At 31.3% G+C, this 18,147-nt stretch overlaps 1 pseudogene; it reads right to left on the bottom strand.

Annotated features, from left to right (window-relative positions):
• Positions 1-583: 583 nt before the first annotated feature.
• Positions 584-9,064, bottom strand: LOC110730508 (annotated as a pseudogene).
• Between the last annotated feature and the right edge of the window lie 9,083 nt (positions 9,065-18,147).

Here is an 18,147-nt window from a genome sequence, read left to right as displayed (position 1 = left end):
AATTCTATATATTTAGATGACTTTTGAGTGGTCACAATAAAATTGTGGCCATTGTATTAGAGGAAGTTCAATTGGAGGGAAAAAAGGGGAAAAAAAAAAAAAGAAAGGGATTATTTTAATCTGAACACGTGAGGGATCAACGCCAGAAAATCAAGTCAATGACCTGAAACTGGTTTAAGGTGTTATCTCGCAAAAAATTTGGTTTTAAATGTATATTCATAAGAAATTTTTTATAAGGTGTTTTTTCAAAAAAAAAAAAAAGTGTTATAAAAGGTGGTTTCTGACAAAATTTCCTTTCTTTTTACCAAGTTTATTTTACATGAAGACAATTAGTATTGTTATTGCGTGCTAAGTTTATTGTTACAAAAACAATTAGTATACGTAGTACTACATATATTGATATATATACTGGCATACATAATGCTAGAAGCCTTAAGCCTAGAATATAAATACTTCATGCATAAATTTAAAATTTTAAAGAATGGATTTGTCTAAAAGTGGTTTTGGTTAATAATAGTGGTTTTGTCTTAAAGAAATTTTAACTATCGTAGTCTTCTAATGGATCTACTATTTTTATTTTAATACTAGTATTTTGATTTTACAATATGAGTATATGAAATATGACTACTTTATGGCTTTATGCCTCTTAGAAAGTTATAATATTGACTATCAGTATTTGTACATCTCATTTTCTACTAAAAAAATCAGACATGATTAATAAATTTCAATAAAATAATGACTATCAGTAGTATAGCATATACCATCGGATCAAACAATAGCATAAGCATGCAAGGAGATAAGTTGATAGCAGGTTATGATGAAATTGAATTTGTTGATACATGCTTTCACAATGCAAGGCAACAATGCTTATTATTTCATTGTGTGCTTCAGTACGGAAAAAATCTTGTTAATCAAGCAACTGTTACCTCGACTGTCATGTTGCGTGAAGCAGGAGCCAACTCCTCGGCAATACTCCTTTCAAGTGATTTCTGATCAGCTGTAGGTGGAACCCGAATGTGAATACCTGCTTCAGCTTCAGAAGGTTGTACATTCATGACAAATCCCTTAGAGACAATAACAAAATCACTCTAAGAACAATTGTATCTTAGGCAACTGTTATCTAATGATTCTCATCATTGAGCATCAGACCCGAGAACACAATAAAGACACTGAGTTACATTAGGTGTTTGTGTGCCAGCTCTCAAATATACCAAGTTCACCGAAATCACCTCTACGTCAGTTTTCATTCCAGCTTTTAGCATATCAAACTGCGAAGCACGAAAACCCCTGAACCCTGATACTCTCAACACTCTTCATCAAGTTCTCCATTGCAGTATTGTCATACAGCTTTGCCCCATGCCCAGGTGCCCCAGTAGCCTTGATAACCAGCCACATTGCCGACCTCTCCCCATTATACGCCAAATACTTCTCATCTGGTGAAGGTATTCCCTCATCCAGCACAAGGCCCACAGTCATTTTCTCAAACACATTAGACTCGGCCAGCTTTTCAGCCCCATCGCGTCCCCCAATCTCTTCATCTGGCACATATGATAATTAAATAGTACGAATTGGCTTGAAACCAGAATCCTTCAGCTTCCTAATAGCTTCTAAGTACTGCATTCCCACACTTTTCATATCCTGTGTGCACAGCATACATGGTGATCAACATCTATCATATACTCACAAGTCATAATCATATATATTTATAAGTAGAAATGATGTACATAAACAACAGGATGCATCTTATATTTCACTCTCAAATTAGAATCTTTCCACAACATCATACTATTTTATATATATATATACATATTTTCATAAAATAGATTTTTCAACGATATTATAAATCAGACTTTACAATTCAAACATATTAACCCTGATATGACCCAGTTCTTTTCCATTGAACCCCCATGCCAAAAAGGCACACTACCAAAAAACAGAAAGGTAATAAACTTTCAATTTGCTACTTTGATAATCATAAACTGCAATCATACCCTTTAATCAATTTGCATGAATTATTCAACACAACTTACCAAAAAAAAAAAAATATTGATGAAAATACTAAGAATTAAATTGGATTAACACAAAATCAAACCAACAACAATTCCTTGATCCAAGCAATTAACAAACACCATAATCAAAACCTAAACCACTATTAAATCAAATGAACCAAACTGAAAACAAACCAAAGTCCCCACAGTGCAGCTGCACAGGTAACAGTAATCAAATTGACAGAATAAACATCCCAGCTCTGAAGATCTTTGAATGTGAAAATCTCTAAAAGAAGGATATCTAGTAAAATGCAATGTGTTTCATGCTTATCAAATATTTAAACACTTCAAGACGAACCAGGCAAAGAGAAAAAAAATAAGTATTGAAAATTTTCAAAAAGTAGCATACTGAGCAGTCTTGAAGCAGAAACTGGCAGTACTTAGAGCAACATAAGACACTAATGTGTTGATCATATGATCAAGATGAATTGATGGCCATGCAGATAAAAGGCCAGTGACCCAACAGTAGAAGTACAATATTTACTGCAGACAAGATGATCCTGTATTTTCATATTTTACAATGATGAATGTAACACTACCTCCGTTTTTTTTTTGTTTTTTTTTTTTTTTTTTTTGTTTTGTTCGACTCAATGCAGATTTGTAGCTTAAGGAAAAAGTTGAGTGGTATAAGAAAAAACAAGAGAGAGTGTAAAACGATGGGTGGGTGTAAGATAAAGTAGGAGAGAATGTAGAAAGTTGGGAGGGTATAAGAAAAAATAAGAGTATTGAAAGGTGTCAATATTGTTAGGAAAGAGAGTGAGATGATAAAGAGGGTATACATATCTCAGTCCTTCCTTGTGAGATTTATTTTTATGCAAAGTTTATTCAATCAACACCCATTTACTGGGTTTAGGAAGCAGCATATGTAGGAAACTGGTAGGATTGTCACACATCACATTAAGACTCTATTTGGATTTTTAAAACGTTTTTCCAGAAACTTTGTATGATATTAGTATTGATCAATGCTAAAAATACTTTCTTGGACATATCATCAAAGATGTTACTACTTACTTCATAGATAGGTTCATTTGTCAAAAATCTCACTTATAAAGATGTCAAATCAACTATAGAATAGGCTATCAATCAATCAAAGCGTTAATCCCATAAGTGGGGTCAACTAAATTAAGTTGATTGTGGTATTAGAATAGGCTACCGTCAACTAAATTAAGTCGATTGTTATGCAGCGGGGTGAGTGTGCGGTAAAACAATGGCAGAAAAACCAAATTAATAATTCAAACCAACAAAGCTTATCATTATTACCAACACACAAAACATAAATAATCTTTGTAACCACCAAATTTTTAATACTAAAATCATCACATCAATCAAAATAAATATGACAGAGAATTACCAGAAGTAGCAAAGGAGAAATCACGAAATTCCATAGCTTCTCTAGGAAGATTGGTGCACATAGAGCTATAGAGGCTAGAGTGAACGACTTTCCTAGTTGGCTCGAGTCAAAGCGGGCCAACTCAACCTCCAGTGAGTATACCCAGCCAACCTTGGTCTCCACCTAAGTGGACCCCACACTCAAACAGCACCCCTTGCGACCTTCCCTTTAAAGCTCCCGGGCCGCCACTACTCCTCCTTTATCAAAAAATCAGTTCAATTTTTCAATTGAATATGAGAAAATTACTTCATAAGATCAGCCAAAACAAATCAAACAAAATCGATAAACTATAAATCCAAACACTTGTAAAATGAACTTGAAATACACACAAAAAGTAAGTCCTACAGCACAAAAGTTTCTTTTTGGATAAGCACATGCATAATCATAATCAACAAGTTTTTCAATTTGCTTTTTTCTTATTCTAATTAATGGAAAACGAAAAGATTACCAAGTACCTGCATTGCGATGTACCATTCCTCTTGTGTATCAGCAAAGATTGCAGCACGTTCATTCCTCGAATTTACAAGTTGTGCCAAACCAGAAGCAAAACTACAGATTGCTTCAAATGTTTTTCCATGGGTAAGCCATTCATAATCTCCCAAGTGAAGTTTCTCAAAGGATTTCCCATCTCCTGTCACTTCAGTCTCCTTGGCAATCAGCTTTCTGGTTACAAGAAGGGGCTCAACTCTGTAAAATTCACATGACCTCTCAAAAAGTTCAGCGAGAGAACATCCCCAAAATATTTTAAATACCAAAAAACCAACTTTAAAGCACAAGGAAACCAGGAACACCATACCATCAAAACAAAATGACACAGAAAATTTAAACGTCAGATCAATTAAAAACAATCATACCCACATAAAATTAAACCCAAATTAAATCCAAAATACCCACCAAAATCAACAAAGAAAAAGCATAAAATTCAACCTGAGGGAAGGTAGAACTCTGAGCCCAAATTTAAGGTTGATAATTTGATGTCGATTGCCCTGATTATAACTTGAGCTCCATGAGTTGAATCATCCCATAACCTTAAATCATTGTAACTTAAATCTGTATGACCCAAATTTTATTCAGGAACTACAAGTTTAATTAAAAAGTTTATGCACAATAATCAGGGCAATCAACATCAAATTATTAAATCAAGACTTAATACCAACTAAACTGTTGAAAAATAGAGGAAATCTGATAAAAATTATTCTCATAATCAGCTATAACCTATTAAAATCGTGATAAAAACCTATCTCCTCACCCAATTCACTAAAACCCTAAACAAACTATATATAACCAATTGAAAAAAAAATATAATTATATACAAAGCATGAGCTCAAAGACAACGAAACAGTGGATTGAAGTTACAAACAAACCAAATTCATCAGAGTTTCACTACTCCATACAAAAATAGTTTGATTTTTCAATTGAAAGCAACGATCAAAGCATATCTCAAATCGGGAAGAAACAGAGAGAGAAAATTAGGTGATACACAGTAGATAAATTTCAAACTAAACAAAACCCTAAAAGCCAAACTAAAAAAATTAAGAGCGTACCTCAAAAGCTGCTTCAAAGGAGGAGAGAGAGCTAAGAAGGCGCTTCAATGGAGGATTCATTGTGCACACTTCAATAAAGGGGAGAGATAGAGCGTACCGTAGATGAGGAAAAAAAGCAACTCATAGGTGAAGAAAATGAATGGAAGAGAGTAAAATCAGGGAAAGTAAGGAAAAAGAAAGGGAAAAGAAATGTTGGAGATCTTGTGATGTGGAGATTCTGAAATTGAATGATCAGATGAAGAACCTGGTACTCAAACCTGAAATGAAACAACTATCTTCAATGTTCAAATCCATGAAGTTCGGTGAAGTATAACTTAGAGTAAGTATTGATTAAAGAAAAAGGGTGGAGCAAGAGATACAGAAACAGAGAAATATGGCTGCACTGGTCATTGAGCAGCACGGAAATTTTTTTCCAGTATAATAATGGTACAGTATGTATCGCAGGAGCATTTAGCAGTAAGTAAACCAATTATCATTTCAACAGCAGACTTTAAACATCAAAAAGATCGAGCATGATATGAAAGTTCAAGTTACAGTAGCAAGATTTCCCATAGAAATGTTTGCAGTATAAACATGAACATGAACATGAACATGTCCCGTCAATAAACCAATGGAAATGGTTTGTGTCTCTTAGCACAATCTCTCTTCCAGTAATCCTAGAAATAATCTTGATTGCTGAATGACAATCACCACAGACACGAAGGTTTTCCACAACTTTAATGACATAACCCGGAGGAGTGCTAATTAAGCCAACGCAATAGCAAGCTTCTCACTGTGATACTTACTTAATAGCTCCCTATTTATCAAACAAAGTAAATTCTGCAGTTGGTGCGTAACTAGCTGCTTGCAAATCCTTGCGCAATTCACCTAATTTCTGCGAATCTGACCAGACATAGGATGTCACTTGTCACCAACTACAAACTTGTGAACATACCATCCATTTTAATCAAACAGTACCCAAGTATCTTTTCAATCCCTCGTTCAGTCACTCTTATCCTAATTCTTTCTGCATCACGAAACTTACTGTTTACTCAGTAAATAATTGACAAAAGAACATAATTACTTGAGTTCTAGGGTTCTAATTGGACTAATTTTTCAAATTCATGCTCAGCCAAATTGTTATTCCGATTTAAGCTGCATCCATCAAGCAACGCTGTCTAAAAAATCACATCTGGTTTTATGGGCATTCTTCGAATGAATTCATGAGCTTCTTGTAATAATCCCCAATGACTAAGAAGTTTAACTATACAGCCATAATGTTCTGTGTTGGGAATCATGGAAAAAACACGCTCCCTGCTGAAGTATTTCCACCCCTCATCAACAGGACCAGCATAGGTACAGCCAGAGAGCAGGCCTAGGAAAGTACTACCATTGGTTGGAGACCAAATTTCACCATCTGGGCAAAAAGACCAAATGCAACTTTAGCATGCCCATTCATGAATAGGCCAGATATAGTAGCATTCCAAACTACAACGTCTCTCTCCATCTCTTTAAAAACTTTCCATGCAGAGTTAGAATTCCCACATTTAGCATACATGTCAATTATGGTTGTTCCAAGAGGAAGATTGGTTACCACTTCTTCCCACTTAAGGGAGTTGATTGCCCGCTCTCCCAAGTTCATTGCTCCAAGCCTTGTACAAGCATGTACCACGGCAACAACGGCATTGCAATCAGGCTTTACATTCTCTCTCTCCATTTCAAAGAACATGCCTATTGCTTCCTTTGCAAAACCATTTGCCTCATACCCTTGAATCATAGAAGTCCAAGCAACTACATCCTTTTCAAGCATTTGATCAAAGATGCCCCGTGCTTTGTCCATACATCCACACCTGGCATACATGTTAATCAACGAGGTATTTAGAACCAAATCTTTTTCTAAGCCATTTACATTAACATACCTGTGAATCCACTCACCAAATTCAAGCGCGCCCAACTCTGCACAAGCACAAAGAATCATAGCAAGAGTGAAACCATCTGGTTTCAAACCATTTCTCAAAAATCCTCTAAACAAGCTCAAAACTTCAGAAAATTTCCCAACATCATGATACCCATTAATAATAACATTCCAAGAGATTAAAGCTTTTTCCGGCATATTATCAAACACTTTACGGGCATCATATATATTCCCACATTTTGAGTACATGGATACCAGACTAGTATTAACATACACATTTTTATCAAAACCCAATTTTACAACAAGGCTATGGATCTTTAATCCCGACCGATAGTCAAAAATTCTAGCACAAGCTTTCAAGGCTAATGGAAAAGTGAATCTATTGGGCAATATGCTCTTTGAACGCATAGATTGGTAGTAACTGATAGCTTCGTCAAATAAGTCATTTGAAACCAACCCTTTAATCATTGTATTAGAGATAAACATATTGGGATTATTGGTTCGATTGAAAAGAAATTTGGAATAATGGGTGTGGCCAAATTGAGTGTAATATCCCAAAAGGGTATCAAGGAGGTGATTTTCTTGGCTTAACCCAAGGCGTAAAAGGCGTGCATGGGCTTGTTTGAGGTGCTCAAAGGATCTGAAGCCAATGTGGAAACAACTTTTCAGCTCCAAAGCTTTGATGAGAGAAATGGACGGTCGAACTGCTGGAGTTCCTGCTAAACTCATCACCATCTCCTTTGTGTACCTTTCACCAATATGCATACAAAGATCATCAGCTGTGGCACAAATCAATTACTGTGCTTCAAATAATGAAAAACACACCAATGTCACCAAACATCGAGTCCAGGAGAAGAAACCATACCTTGGAATCAATTGCAAGTTGATCCTTCCATCAACAATTCGAACTAGCAAACTTTCTTATTCTTACAAAGGACGCAGAAAAAGTCAAGTTTGCAACATTTAACTCATGAGAAGAAACCTTCAAGAAAAAGTATGAAATGAGATTACCAATTAGTTCCTGAGTTTCCACTTTCAAACGTAAAAATTTCTGACTCCAACAACCAAAACATTTAAATCATTTTTACCTGTAAAAAGTTTAGCATCATTTGTACACTCTTTTAGAAAAGGTATTATCTTTGGACCATGTTTCCCCCTAAAACTAACAGCAATAAAGTTAGACTCAGACTACTAAACTAGTGTTGAAGTAATAAAGTTTAAGGTTCCATATGGTTATACTACTTGAACTGGGCATTAAGCCATAAACAATTAAAAGTATTCAATTAAGTCTAATTGAGATTATCTTGAGTTGACGATGAAATTGATAATAGCCTAGTGATTAGCAAGAATGGCAACAAGAAGCACTTTGCGTAACCAACAGGAACCTGCTTCCCACCACGCATAAATGCTGAAAACAAGTTATTGTTATTCCTCTTATTCATCTAAAGTACAAAGATTAAAAACTTTATGTCCTACATAGTACTTAAAAAAGATTAATATCAAATTAATGAATTGAACAAATGACAAGCACGACAAGTGAAACAACTATAGACTACTGATAACAAAGTAGGAATCCAAAGATATATCATAGCATAGGAATATTAATTGATCATTGAACAAAAGAAATCATGAACACACCTTTAATATTAAGCAATGAACGCAAACAAGCTCATCTTGTCTTCCATTCAAATATTTCTTAAACTGCATATAAACCAATCGGCCCTGAAACACTAAACTGCATATAAACCAATCGGTCTAACACTAACCAAATCAAAATCCAGAACAAGCTCTCTCAACTCGAAATTTAACAGCTCAAATAATCTGAAATTAAACACTAAATTACTAACACTGTAACCAATTCAAGAGCAGTTTAGTTGAGCCATTATCACACAAGCTCAAAGTATAAATCTCAAATAATCTGAAAAGTTTCAATTGCAAGGCAAAACCCAAATTACTAGTATTGGATTTCATTATTTAGTAGTAGTTAGTATTAGAAGCACAACCTAGCAAATTACACAAAAAAATAGCCAGTAATTAACTAGTTTAGGCATGAATTCAACATCTATTAGTCCAATTTCAAGGCATAAAGCATGATCAAAACTACAAATTAAGAATTAAATACCTTCGCAATGTAAAAATTAAGAAAAAGAAATTCAATTAGAATTCAAAAGAGCTAGGCAATGCAAGAAATTACCTAGTGATTAAGGAGTGAATGAGTTGAATTTGTTGAAAAGTTTAATAATACTCTAAATCCTTTCTTCTCAACAATCTTTGGTTGAGTTCTCGTAATAATTCGAAGTAGTATTATTTTCGAAGGCCCATTACATTTGGGTGTATAAAATTTTCTAAAAATATAATTTTGGTATGTAACTCTTACCAAAAATTTTAGTTAGGTTTGCCTTTTGGTTGATTTAATTCTCTCCTTTATTTTTAGGACGTATTTTGTATGATTATAGCAATTTTAATGGCAAGCTCATTTGATAATTAACTTGTCATGCCACATAAGCTTGTAATCTAATTATTATTTTAGCTACTTTTGCTCCAATGGCTAGCTATTAGCTTAGTAAAAGTTGTTAGATAGAAAATACATGGAAAGAGCTTAATTGGTGCAATGAGCATTTTATTTTGGCAAGTTTAATTCCCAAGCAAAGCTAATTTGCTTAGTCAAGTTAATTGAGTTTTCTAGCTCCAATGGTCAAGCTAGTAGATAGGGAATTATTGAAATTACAAGCAAGTCCCTACCTACAACCATTGGAATTGCTCTTATGTTGTATGGGTGGCCTTGCCACGTTTCATTCCACCGGAGTCATTTATTGTTTGTTTTCTCAGGGCCTAGCCATTCGTGTGCACCAAAAAAAAAAAAAAAAAAAAAAAAAAAAAAAAAAAACTATATCTCTATTTAAAAGTGTCATTTCTTGTTTTGGAGAGATCCATCATCCACTAACTTATATTTCGTATTTTTATACACTTTTAATCAACAAAACTCGTTTAATCCTACCATATCTTCTATCTCTTCCTCCTAAAACAATATGGAGTTATATATTTCTACTATACTTTTTTCTTTTTCATTGTAATTAACAATACCCCACCAAAGAAAAGGGAAGCTTTTTAGCATTTCTTTAATTCACTCCTACAAGGCTAGCTACAATCAATGTCAACCATTCCTTCTAAATTGAATCTTACAAAATTTGGGTTAATAATAAGTTTTAACTCTATTTTTTATAGTATAGGGGATCCTTCCGTCTCTATTAATGGTGGGGATTCATGAATCCTCTTAATTCTTGTCTCTCATTCTCTCCTTTTGACACATCATTTCTCTTTCTTCCACATCATTTTCCACTATCTCTATTCTCTTCCTCTTTTTTTTTTTCCACAACAAAGGGGATTCATGAATCCCCTTCCTTTCTATTTATGCCCCACCATCTTCTATTAAATTAGATATTTGCAAATTTAATATGACAAATTATTATAATTAGATTAATGACAATTTTAATATATTACAAAAATGTACAATTAATGATAATTTAAAATGCATAATTAGTAAATAGAACGGTCATCACACATATAATAAATAGTTAAAAAGGAACATTGCAATACATTATGTAAAAAGACAATTCATGAAATTCGGAAACATAAAAATACATTAAAAGCTGATAATTGAAAAACGAGAAACTAAATCATAAATACGTTTTATTTTTAAGGTGAGTTGACAAAAGTGCTCCCAAACCTAGTCCATATATGTTCAAGCAAATCATTCTTCAAAGATGTATTAATTGAATATGAGTGAGATTAATAGGAAAAGGACAGAAAATATGGAGAAAATGAAGATTTTGAAAATATGGCAAATTTAGGTTCATATATAGAGAAAAAAAAAAAACGTTGGTGTTTTTTTTTAAAAAAAATAAGTTACCGTTTTTTATTTTTTTTTATTACCGTTTGAATAATTATAACCGTTGTAAATGTCAACCAATTAGAAAACAACAAAATGTCAGCAAAAGCAAGCAACACGTGGGCCCCTGCCAGCCTAGCCGGCCAGCAGGAAGCTGCCACGTGGCGCTTGCTAGTCCAGCCTTTTCTTTTAACTTTTTTTTTTGTTTTTTTCCCCACCTTTTCCAATCCTCTTCTCCATTTCTTCTTCCTCTTCCCATGGAGCATTCACCATCTTCCTCTTCCTAAGAGGATTCACCATTTCAACTCTACAATCAAGGGGATTCCTCTTAAGAGAAGAGAGAAGGCTTAGATGAGGGTGAATCCCTACCATTGTGCATGCTCTAATTGTGGATACAGATTCAATTAATGGGCCCTTTTTGTAGTGTTTTAAGATCTGGGCTTTGTTTTTTTTTTGTTTTTAAAATGAAAGGGCTTTAAGTTTGTTAGTCGTAACGAAATTGTTATCCTAGAAATAGGTGTACCAGGCCCATCTTTCAAAAAAAAGGTGTACCAGGCCCAAATAACGGATTGAAGCCAAGAAGCGTCGCAATCGGCAACATAACGATAGTAAGCTTTAGAAACTGAAAAGCTTTGATACGTTGGGGATTTGAACGAAAAGAGAAAAAATATTAAACTTTTGGAAACCTTTTTACATGATACAGGACATGTTCGGCAAAATTAGTTTATTGTGGTAGTTGATACATACTTAATGTTTGCTGCGATCCTGTGGCTGTGATAGTAGATGTTTACTATCGATGAGTAAATGCTAGGGAAAACTATTAAAGTAATAGTAGTTTTGTTAAGTGTTTAGCACAATTTAGTTTTATATGTTGGGTGTATTTTTAGGTTGTATTTTGAAATTTAAAAGGCTAAAACTCGTAAAATGGATATTTTAGACAGTTGTATTTAACAAATTTTCTAGTGGACTTGATAGAAAAACAATGGATTGCAATTGCATCCAAGCAACTCCTGGCAATATATGTAGTCACAATTAACAAGTAAATATTCTTATTTTTTTGCACAATTGCCCAATTTGCCCAACTTCTATCTTTATCATCTGGAAATGGAAAGAGCCAATATGGCACGCAGTAAGTGCATAAGACAAGTAATTCTTAATTATGGAGTGACCTAAAATCTGCCTTAATTGAAACACTAATTTTTTGGGATAATACTACGTGTAATTATACAAGTATTTCCCATAACATCCCATTAAATAAACACTAGCATAGTGCTCGTGCGATGCACGTTTTATAAATCAACACCGTAGGGAAAAAACAAATATAATTCAATTCGTAATAAAAGGGCTCATTTACTAATGGCCGATACAAAAATAAAGGAACGTAATTTGAATAGTATTTTAAGTTATTTGTATTTTTTTTATAAATTCATTTTATTAATTGAAAAATAAATGAATATTGCTCTGCATAACTATGTAAGAGAAGTTCGTTAACTCATTCATTTCCTATCTCGCGTAGAGAAAAAAACTAAAACTTTCTTGTCATACCTACCGCTTCAGTTGCTAAAATCTAATACGAAGTACATGTTTTACCTGTCGTACCGTATTCACAAAAATCTTTAATTATTATAATAAATTTAGCATAAATTTTCCTTGGAAAATATTTTTTTAACTTTTAGATGTATATTTCTTAATCTAAGTTAATTTAATTTTACATTAGGTTTGTATAGTAAAATTTGGAAACTCTATATTTATTTAAAATTACATTAGATATGTAGTCTAAAATTACATAGAATGGAAAATATTAATTACAGCAATGGAAAATATATGAATCAATATAATCACAAATATATTATATGATTTGGTGAATATTTTGTGTATAACTTATAGTAGATAATTTATGTCATTGGCAAAAAAAAAAAAAGTAAAAACTGTTAAAGTGGAGAAAGATTAGAGAAAACGGCTTAAGCCTTGTATTGATATTCACGACAATATATATAGTACAATACAAAGGATACCTGACTTTCCTAAAACTTCTAAAAGATATACTTCGTACATGCTAAATATACATATTTATCATAAAACCAACCGACTCATATTAAAAATAGGGGAGGGGATTTTGGAGGGAAAAAACAGCACCAGAAAATGACACGTGTCATTCCGGGTGTCTGTTTTATTATTATTACTAGATGAAAGCCCGTGCAATGCACGGTTTTTTCATCTAAGGTTTTTAATTATTTGATTTATTGTGTTTAATAATTTCAGACAAAATTACAAAAGTTTAATTTTAATTTTTTTTTTTTACTGTAAGTTCTTCAATGAGCAGACGATTTGCTGCTCTTCTAGTTAGAGAAGGACTTAGACCTACCGGTAATAATACTGATATTTCATCCGTTACCTAAAATCTTTAATGTGAAAAGATAAATTTTTAATTTTTTAAATAATTTAAATCCTAAATCATTATTCATTGTTTATGTTAGCAAAAAATAAAATTAATATAAATTAAATCTTTACATTTATATAAAGTAAATCAATATATTTACTAATAAATGAAAAATTGTTGCGAAATTGATCAAAAAATTGTGTATAAAATCAAATCTATGCATTGGGATTTTTTCATCATCTCCAATAATAATGAAAGTCATCCATATAATTAGTATACAACATCAAATCGTGTGCCATTTGCCTTAGATTTTTCTTACAATTTTTAAAATTAATTTGAAATAGTTGCATTAAATATATGTATAAAAGCCAAAAAATTAACTTGAATAGTTGCATCAAATCGAGTACTTTACAAATTAATTTCAACCATATATGCTTGACAATGCTCAACATAAAATTTCTTAGTAACTAAATTAAGCTAGTCAACAATTAGCTAGCTTCCACATTGTTATATTTTGTCTACAATGTCGTGGAGAATATACATCCATTACATCTTTAATCAAAAGTAGTATGATATGAATTGCATCAATGAGATCAAGACCACTAATACAATTAAAATGCGGTCCATCCATGTGTTCATGCATGGAACTTTTATTAAATCAATATAATGACAAAAATCAAGGCATTGGATTGGAACGATTGAAAAGTATCTAAAGAAGTAAACTTTTTCTTCAATTAATTTTGGATAAAAGTGTTGAACAAAGCTGGTGTTAATTGAGACATGAACGTATAATCACCCTATAATTAAAAATAAGAAATTAAGTTATTTTAATACTTGATTAAGCCACTTAAATTACAAATTTTATTTTTTTAATAAAATTAATTAATAAAAAACTAAAGAGGTTTATAAAAAAATATAATAAATGTAAATTAAACAATATATATATATATATAATAAAAAAAATAAAAATAAAACCTCCTCTTCCATTAGGACCATATCCAAACTTTTAAGCTATGTTGTTTACAGAAATTTAGTATGTCAAATAGGCGAGAAATTTGTACTTTGATTTTCCAATCATTTTTGCTCGAATTTAATTCTCTAATTAAATTAGATCTGCATTTAAAACAAAATTCAGTAAACAAAACATAAACAGATAATCGTTAAGTATCCCAAATAAATATTAAATACAATGTAAGTACTAATTACTAATTTAAATTTAAACATAGAATTTTAAAAATTATTCGGACATTAATGACCTAAAACTAACACAAAATTACTAACAAAAAATTCGCTTGATGGGGTTTTGTATTGATACAAATTTTGTTGGTGTCGTATGATGCGTTAGATGTGCATGTAAAAACAAAATTTAGTAAATAAAACATAAACATATAATCGTTAAGTATCCCAAATTAACACAATGTAAGTAATAATTACAAATACAAATTTAAACATAGGATTTTAGAAATTAAGCTAAAGATTACCCGACCATTGATGACCAAAAACTAACACAAAATTCACTTGATGGGGGTTTTGTATTGATACAAAATTTTGGTTGTGTCGTATGATGTGTCAATTTATAATGGTAGGTATCACAAATTTTGATTTAATTATAATTAACGAACAATTTGTATTTCTTATCATAAATACTATCAAAATTTATCTTATAATGATAGGTATCAAACTTTATTATAAGGTTTATCATTTAAATATTTTTTAGTTTTTTTTTTTGGGATTTCTTATACTCGTATTATTGAATTAATAAATTTATCTTTTCCTATATTTTACTTTATTTTTTTTCATTAAAATAATTTGATTCGTGGATTATAATCTACATGACATTAAAATTTTAGATATATCAAATCTAATTCGTTACTTTTATCTAGGTGGCGACATAATTTTTTAATTCAAAAATAAAATACAAATCTTTTCTTCTTATTGGTCGAAATAAGTATATTTTTTACGTGGCGCTTCGAATGCTCTCCAAAAATGCCTACTTTATTTATATATAATATATTAGATTATTATTATTATTATTATTATTATTGATTAATTTAAGGCATTTGTGGTTCATTTTATCTATTATTGACTTCAAAATTTGTTCTTATAGCTCATAATGACCACAAAATTATTATAAATTTTTTTTTTTTTTTTTTTTTTTGTGAAACGGATCAAAATAGGCAATATGAGTCAATTTACTTGCACGTAAATCGAGACTTTTTTTTTTGTTGCTAATTTCGACTTCAAATTTGATCTAGAAGGGCTTTAACATCCCCTTAAACCTTAAGCGAACAATTTTTATGGCACCCAAATATAAGTATACAAAACAAAATTGATTGAATGTTACAATAGTGAACAAATTAAAAGTATAGTGGTAATATGTGGAATCCAAAAATATATTGGGTATCAAATAAAATAAGCCCAAAGCACAATGGTACCAAATGAAAAATTCCTATGTATAACTATAAAAAACTGATGACATTACTAGAATTACAAATCATTATATTTCTCCACAAAAAAAAAAAAAATAAAAAAAAAAATAAATAAATAAAAATAAATAAATAAATAAAAATATTTAGTACAATCTAGCTAATACGTACAGCAGATACGTTACAACGATAAAACCTGTTTAGTTGGTTATTTTAATGCTTAATTAATTCTATCATCATAAAACTTGTGCTACAATACACTTAGGGCGTTTCCAGCCTTGTAGTTTACTTTGCCACATAAACTTTTAGGACAAAATGTTCAATTTCTTTTTTAAAGCTACAACACTTTTTGGCTACAAGGTGTTTCAAAATAAAATAACTTTGACCGCACTTTATATACAATATAAATAAATTAGTATGTGAGATCTTATTAGATTCCCCTTATTATAAATAATCCAAAAATCAACTTTTTAAAATTTTCATTTATACACAATCGAAGTTATTCATGGTCAAAAATATTCATTGGAGACCGCACAATTGCAAGGTGAGTCGAACTTTCAGGAACGGAGGGAGTATTATATTTTTTCTTTAAAATACTGAATTTTATTGAATTGGACTTATTTTTACTGAACTGGACTTTATTTTTACTGAACTGAACTTATTTTTACTGAATTGAAATTGTTGTTACTGAAGTGAAATTATTTTTAATTAATATTATTTTTTTAAGGTAAAGTGAACAAGGCCTAATTCATTGATGAGAAACTAATAAAAACGAACTATATATTATACTATCAACGTGACGTAAGTGACGTGAGTAATCCAATTCGATTTCAATGAGAAGTTTGATGAATTAGATATTTATTTTCTAGTCTTACAAAAATATTTATTTTGTAAATCTATAGGAATATCTAATATATAAAAGTGAAGAGAGATTTCGGATGATAAATTATAATACTTTCCTAAATTACTCATTATCAACTTTTTTATTTTAACTACCATCCTACAATTTTTTTATTCGGTTTCAAAATTTTCTCTCTTATTTCTATTGAAGCAAATTCCAAGGTCTCCATTGATCAAGGCGACTTCTGATATCTTGATCCTACATAGGTAAGATATTTGTGTTCCTTTTTTTTTTTTTTTTTTTTTTTATCATTGAATATCAAATTCACAATCTAGGGTAATCGTTAATTTAATTGTCATTATTTTCAATTTAGGTTTATTATAAAGTCAGATTATTGAACCATTGGTTACAATTACCGAGCTTATAAAGAGCGATTTTGTTGCAAGAGAAAAATATTACACCGTGACCTTTTAGCCTAATTTGATATTTAATTCGAATTTGTCTTTTAATGTTAGGATGAAACTATGAAATTGTACCTTTTCTCCCAAAAATTATGTAATTATTCAATATTAATTAGTTTATTGAAATTTATTTATCTGTTGTGCAGTGTTTAGGAAGTTAGAACAAGTATAATGGTAGCCGTTTTCCCAATCTACGGGTTAAACCACATCAACTCTGAAATTTTAAGTTACATTCTTATCGTCGTAATTATTATGGGTTTTCCAATAATTATATTCATGTTCAATCAACATCCCGTTTTGGAGTTTCGAGTCGATTCTCTTAATGTGACTTCCAATAAAGTATATAATAACAGTAGAGATTATTATTCAATTATTCAAGACAAGAAACGCGTAACAGCTGATTTGGACATAACTCTCACACTTACGAACAAGGGTGAAGAGGTACTCGATTTCGACCCCTTGCAAGTGTCATTAGAGTATCACCAAGATGAGATTCTTTCGTCGACATCAATTGTACCTTTCCTTCTACACGAGGGTCAACACCAGGTGCAATTTGGAATGCGGATCAAGGATGATGCACGCCTTCGAAACGAGACAGTATGTCGCAGGACTTGTGGGGTGAACATGTTGTCCAGTTTGGTCTAAAAGCTCAGGGTCACTACGTACGTTTGAGAGATAATTTAACGAAATGCGAGATCAAAGTCTTGTGCAATGACATAAAAGTTGGGTTTTCACTTGCAAACAATCTGACGAGTGGGAGTATGATTGGCAGTCCAATCCCTTGCAAATGGGAATCGATCTGTTTGTAACTCGATGCCGTTGTTCTTTTAAATCATTTTTTTTATTGGCATTTTTTTGTTCTTTTAAATCATGTTTTTGTTTCTGGCTACTAGAAAACAGCCTATTTTTGTATTTTCGACGGAAAAATTCCGTCGGAAACACCCTGAAATTATTTTTACTAAATTGAAATTATTTTTACTGAACTGAACTTATTTTACTGAACTGAAGTTATTTTTACTAAACTGAAATTATTTTTACTGAAATGAACTTATTTTTACTGATTTAGATATTATTTTTACTGATTTAATATATATATATATATTAGGTAAAATAATCTATTTTTGAAATTATGTAATTTATATAATTTATATATTTCAGTTTAATAGTTAATTACATTTGTTTTTTTATGCAAATAATTAATTATATTTGTTGAACATAAAATAAAACATTCTACAATTTATTAAATAAAAGTCAAACACACTGACACCATTATG

Source organism: Chenopodium quinoa, unplaced genomic scaffold (assembly GCF_001683475.1).
Source record: "Chenopodium quinoa cultivar QQ74 unplaced genomic scaffold, ASM168347v1, whole genome shotgun sequence".
Taxonomy (NCBI): domain Eukaryota; kingdom Viridiplantae; phylum Streptophyta; class Magnoliopsida; order Caryophyllales; family Amaranthaceae; genus Chenopodium; species Chenopodium quinoa.
Note: the sequence above shows the minus strand (reverse complement) of the source record. Positions and strands in the feature narration are given on the sequence as shown.